Source organism: Elephantulus edwardii, unplaced genomic scaffold (genome assembly GCF_000299155.1).
Source record: "Elephantulus edwardii isolate Elephantulus edwardi_28Jun2011 unplaced genomic scaffold, EleEdw1.0 scaffold00071, whole genome shotgun sequence".
Taxonomy (NCBI): domain Eukaryota; kingdom Metazoa; phylum Chordata; class Mammalia; order Macroscelidea; family Macroscelididae; genus Elephantulus; species Elephantulus edwardii.
In genome coordinates, this window is record NW_006399821.1 from 5,451,431 (window position 1) to 5,457,593 (window position 6,163).

A 6,163-nucleotide genomic window follows, 5' to 3' on the forward strand; every position below is an offset into this window, starting at 1 on the left:
TACATAGTCCTTGTACTTAAAAGAAATGGCTGACACAGATGGATTTCAAGACATATGATTAAGAGGCAGCAGTGATGTAGGAGAAAGTTCAGGATGCTCTGAAGAAATTGGAAAAAAAAGGTCCCAGGAATTGATAGAATACCAACTGACATATTTCAACAAACATGCTAGACATGCTCACTGCGTTGTGCCAAGAAATCTGAAAGACAACTACCTGGCCAACTGACTGGAAGAGATCCATATATATTTCCATTCTAAAAAAAGGTGACCCAAAATTGTGGAAATTATCAAACCATATCATTAATATGACATGCAAGCAAAATCCTACTGAGTATTATCCAAAATCTATTTAACAAATACATCAACAGAAAACTGCTAGAAATACACGATGGTTTTAGAAGAGGTTATGGAACTAGAGACCTTATCACCAATGTTGAGTAGATCTTGGCTGGAGGCAAAGAATAACAAAGGAATGTCTATCTGTATTTCATTGACTATTCAAAAACATTTGACAATGTGGTTCACAACAAATTGTGGCTAACCTTACAGAGAATGGAAATCCCAAAACACTTGCTTATGCTCATGAGAAACCTATACTCGGACCAGTAAGCAGTTGTCAGAAATAAGCAAGGAAACAGCATATGGTTCAAAATCAGGAAAAAGTACATCAAGGATGTATCTTGGCTCCATCCCTTTTGAACTGTATGTGAAACACATCACCCAGGAGGCTTTATTTTATCATGAAGAATCTGGCATCAGGATTAGAGGAAGACTCATCAACAACCTGCATTATGGAGATATCCAACTTTGCTTGCTGAGACAGAAAGGACTTGAAGTGCTTGTTGCAGAAAGTCATCAGGGACTGTAGTCTTTAATATGGATTGAAGTTCAGCATCAAGAAGACAAGGATTCTCATCATTAGGCCAATTGCCAGCACCATGATAGATGGAGCAGAGTTTGAGGTTGTTAGCAATTTGTTTACCTCAAACCCACAATCCACATTCTTTCCTCTTAACTAAAACAAAGAAGGGAGATGGGAACACTGAGAATGAGGGAAAGAGAGATAGAAGCAGGGGGTGAACAGCTCAAAGACTGCAGCCCCTAACCTAAGTCTTCTAGGCTTTGTTGGCAAGAAAACAAACAGGTTTGTCTTAGAGAGGATGAAACGAAGTTTCTCATTGAAGGCAAAGATTTTGAAGCTCCATCTCACATACTTCGGGCATGTGCCAGAAGGGACCAGTCCTTGGAGAAGGACATCATGCTTGGAAGGGTGGAGGGACAGGCCAGTATAGGAAGACTCTGGATGAAATGGATTGAGATAGTAGCCGAGATTATAAGGGTAGGTGTGTCTACCTCAATGACTAGCTCAGGGTAGTGTGGGTTTCAGAACTGTTGTACATAGAGTTGCTATGAGTCTCAGATGACTCAATGACATGTAACAACAATTAAATACGTATCAATGAATCAATGGACATTTTCACGAGGATAAAGGATAAAAACCATTCACGTAGAAAGTAATTAACACTTTCCTTCATCACTAATTATACATAGAAGAAATGAATAGAGGGATAAAAAATTCCTTTAATAAAATGAGAATGAAAATACACTATGTCAAAACTTCTGGGATGTGGTAAAGGCAGTGCTCAGAGTTCAGTTCATAATAAAAAGCAAACACTTAATAAAAGAATAAAGGAACAAAATAAATACTTCCCAAAACCTCCAACAAATTGATAAAGAAAAACCAGCAAACACCCTAGCTTATAGAAGAAAGGAAACTGTAAATATAAGTGCTGAAATCAATGGAATAGAAAACAGGAAAACAATTAAAACAGTCAACTTGACCCAGACCTAGTTCTTCAAAGGGTCAATAAAGGGCCAAACCACTGGCAAACTTAAAAGGAGAAAGGGAGCAAAAAACATGACTAAAAACCTAAAGCAGCACCACCAAAACAGAATAAAACTTCAAGTAAAATTATAACAATAGGATTTTAAAAGAAGTTATACTCCAACATATTTGAAAATCTAGAGGAAATAGATTCCTAAAAACTCACACCTACCTGTATTCACACAGACAGAAGTAGAACATTTAAACAGACCAAAAATAAGAAACTAAGCAGGTCATCAAAAGTCTCCCAACAAAAAATTCCAGCCCAGGCAGCATTACCATTCTTTTTTTGTCATCCTATTAATTGTCCAGTCTCTGATGCATTACAGTAATTTAGAAGACCGTGGCCTGAATCAGGTCAGTCTTCAGTATTTTGGAGAGGTTCCTGACAGCTGAATTTCCCAGTGACACATATCTTCTGATTTACTGACTGATGGTACCAAGGATTATGATTATTCTTTTCCAAAATTTTAATTATTTTTGTTGTTGTCTTACTTGTTGTTATTGTTGTTGTTAAGTGCAATTGAGTTGTAGATGACTCAGAGAGACTCTATGAAGGAAAGACATGAACACTTGTACACCTTGCATCTTTTCTGCAAGTTCATAGAGTTTCTGGAGACAAACAATTTTGGAAGTGGATGCCACTCCTGCTTCCAAGCTTGTTTTAATTGTGAAGCTTCACCAAACACTGTACACCATGGGTAACTGATATCACATTTGACACATCAGTGTCACAGTGTTTAGCATCACAACAATCACAAGTTACCTCTGTACAACAAATGGAAAGACCAGTCCTACACCATTTAGAAGAATGTTTGACAAAAAACCAATTAAAACCAGGCTGAGTGCCCTAGATTAAAATAACACAATTGGCTTGGTTGCATAACTTTCTATCCACTTGGCCAACAGAGCTCTCTCTATGTTGTTGTTGTGATTTAACACTTTAAAAAAAATTATACTGATTAATTTACAAAGTTCAAAAGCATTCTTCTTCACACCAGATCTTTCTCATTTTCTTCACACATCCCCACCCCAACAAATTGTATGCCCTATGATTAACATCTGCATGTTGCCCATTCTAACTTCTTTGATTCTACCCCACCCCTTGGATCTTCATACTCATTCTACAATAATAGTTTTAGATAGTGTTTGTCCTTATGGGACTGAGTAAGTTCACTTAACATAACGCTCTCCAGTCCATCCTAAGTTGTTGTAGTTACATGCCGTCCACTCACTTGTGACTCATACAATGCTTTGTACAACAACCCTAAACCCTGCTCTTTTCCACGCCAATCTCACTCCTACCTGCATTACCTGAGTCACTGAATCAATCCACCTTATAGAGTGTCTTCCTCTCCTGTCCTGTCTCTCCACCCTCCCAAGCATGACGTCCTTCTCCAAGGACTGGTCCTCCTTGCAACATGTCCAAAGTATGCCAGATGAAGCCTCAGAATTATTGCTTCCAAGGGGCAGCCTGGTTTAACCTTCTCCAGGATGAACCTGTTCATTTTCTTAGCAGTCCATGATATATACAATATTCCCCTCCAACACCATAGCTCAAAGGCATCAACTCTAATTCTATTTTCCCTAGGCATTGTCCATCTCTCTGATGAATAGTAAGTAATTGCAAAGACTATGGCCTCTATAAGCCACACATTAGTCTCCAGAGTGACACCGTTGTTCTTCAGTACTTTGGAGAAGTCCCTAACAGCAGATTTTCTGATTGCAATAAGTCTTAATTTCCTGGATGCTGGTGCCAAGAATGTTGACTGTGGAGCCTAGCAAACTTAAGCTTGTAACAATCTCAATCTCTTCACCATTCATGCTGATGCTGCCAATTGGCCAAGTGGTGAGAATCATTGTCTTCTTGATACTGATTCTCAATCCATATTGAAGGCTACAGTCCTTGACCCTCTGAAGCAAGTGCTTCAGGTCCTAAGTTTCAGCAAGAATGGTTGTGTCATCTGTATAACATAGATTTTTGATGACTCTTCCACCAATCCTGATGCCACACTTCTCCTCATACAGCCCAGTCTTCAGGATAATCTGTTCTGCATATAGGTTGAAAAGGTATGGAGATAGGACACATCCTTGGTATGCACGCTTCCCAATGTTGAAACATTCAGTGTTTCCTTGCTCTGTTATGACAACTGCCACCTGGTCCAAGTATAGGTTTCACATTAGCAAGATCAAATATTCTGGGATTCTCATTCTTCTCAGAGTCAGCCACAGTTTGTTATGATCCACGCAGTCAAACACTTTTGCATAATCAATTAAATACAGATAGACTTTAGTCTGATATTCCCTGCTTTCAGCTAAAATCCATCTAACATTAGCTTCAATATCGCTAATACCCTGCTTCCTTCTAAACCCAGCCTGGACTTTTGGCAGTTCTCAGTTGATGCGTTGTTCCAGTCATATTTGCATAATCTTCAGCAGAATCTTGTTTACATGTGATACCAATTCTTTAATTTCCACACATCCTAAGTTTGGTAGTAATTAAAAATACCATTACTTCTGTATGCTCCACAATATTCCATTATGTGAATGTACCACAGTCCCTCAATCCATTCTATTGTGATTATGCATCTGGGCTCTTTACATGTTCTTGTGATGGTGAATAACGTGGCTATGAACATGGGTATACAAGCCCTGGTTTGAGTCTCATTTCTAATTTCTTATGTATATTCCAAGCAATGGAATAGCTGGTTCATGTAGAATTTCTATGTTGTACTCTTTTACTATCCCACCAACAATGTCTAAGAGTTCCTATCCTGCCACATCCTCTCCAACATTTATTACTTGCTGTATTGTTAAACTTTGCCACTGCTTTTATAGGGAGATGCTACCTCATTGTGGTTTTATTTGTATCTCTCTTATTGACAGTGATTTTGAGCATTTCTTTATGTATCTGTTGGCCATTTGAGTATTTTCCTCTGAAAATACTTTCCGTGTTTTTCACCCATTTTATATCTTTTTGTTGTAATGGTAATTTGTCCATTGCAATTCTAGTCTTTTTCTTGTGAAGGTCCAAGAGTATTCTGTAAACTTTTGTTATGATTCTCTTGTATGAGTTGGTACTGTGAAATATTTGTTCCCATTTTGTACGTTTTCTTTACACCCAGTTGAGAAGCTTTTTATGCACACAGGAATTTAATATTTAGAAAGTCCCATTCTGAGTCAGATGATCATAAGATCTACTATGCTGGAGATGAAAAGGTGAGGGAAAATGGGGTTTCTTTCATAGTAAAAAAAGTCATTTCTAGATGAATCTTGAAATACAGTATTGTGAGTGACAGGATAATATCCATACGCATATAAGGAAGTCCAGTGAATACCACTATCTTTCGAATATACACCACCTCCAGAGCCAAAGAAGAGGAAATAAAAGATTTCTACTAACTCTTGCAGTCAGAGATAGATTTAACATCCAATCAAAGTGCATTAATAATAATAATGGGTGACTGGAATGTAAAAGTTGAGGACAGAGAAGAAGGATGTTGGACAACATGGACTTGGTGATAGAAATTAAGCCAGAGATAGAATGATAGAATTTTGCACACTCAACGATTTATTCATTGCAAATACATTTTATAAGAAACATAAATGCAGATTATACACATGGCTTTCACCTGATGATATGCGTAGGAATCAGACTGATTAAATCTCTGGAAAGAATCTCTACAGAAGCATAATAACAGCTGTGAAAACTAGGCCTGGTGATGATTGTGGAACAGACCAACAAATACTCATATGCAAGTTCAAGCTGAAGCTAAAAAAAATGAAATCAAATCCATGGGAACCAAAATAAGACTTTGAGTCTGTCCAACATGAATTTCAAAACCATCTAAGAAACAGGTTTGAGGCCTTGAACAATAATGAGTAAAGACTGATGAGTTAGGAGATATTATCAATAATATCATCCAGGAAGAGTGCAAGAGGTCATTACAAAGACAGAGGAGGTAGAAAATACCAAAATGGATCAGAAGAGACTATCAATATTGCACTAGAGCACCGAGAAGCCATAGCAGTGGAAGAAATCAAGATATCATTTCTCAAGGTTGATTCAACAACTATGCTTATATTGGCAACTTACAGATGCAGACACACATTTTTTTTTAGGGGGGGATCCATTCTTTCTTTTTTTACAAGAGTCCCTAGATTTACCTCCATTAAAAATAGAAGTTGGCATGTACATGAGAAGGTACAATCAAAATACTACTCTAACTGGAGGCAAAGATAGTCAAGCTACACATCATGCACATTGGACATGTTGTT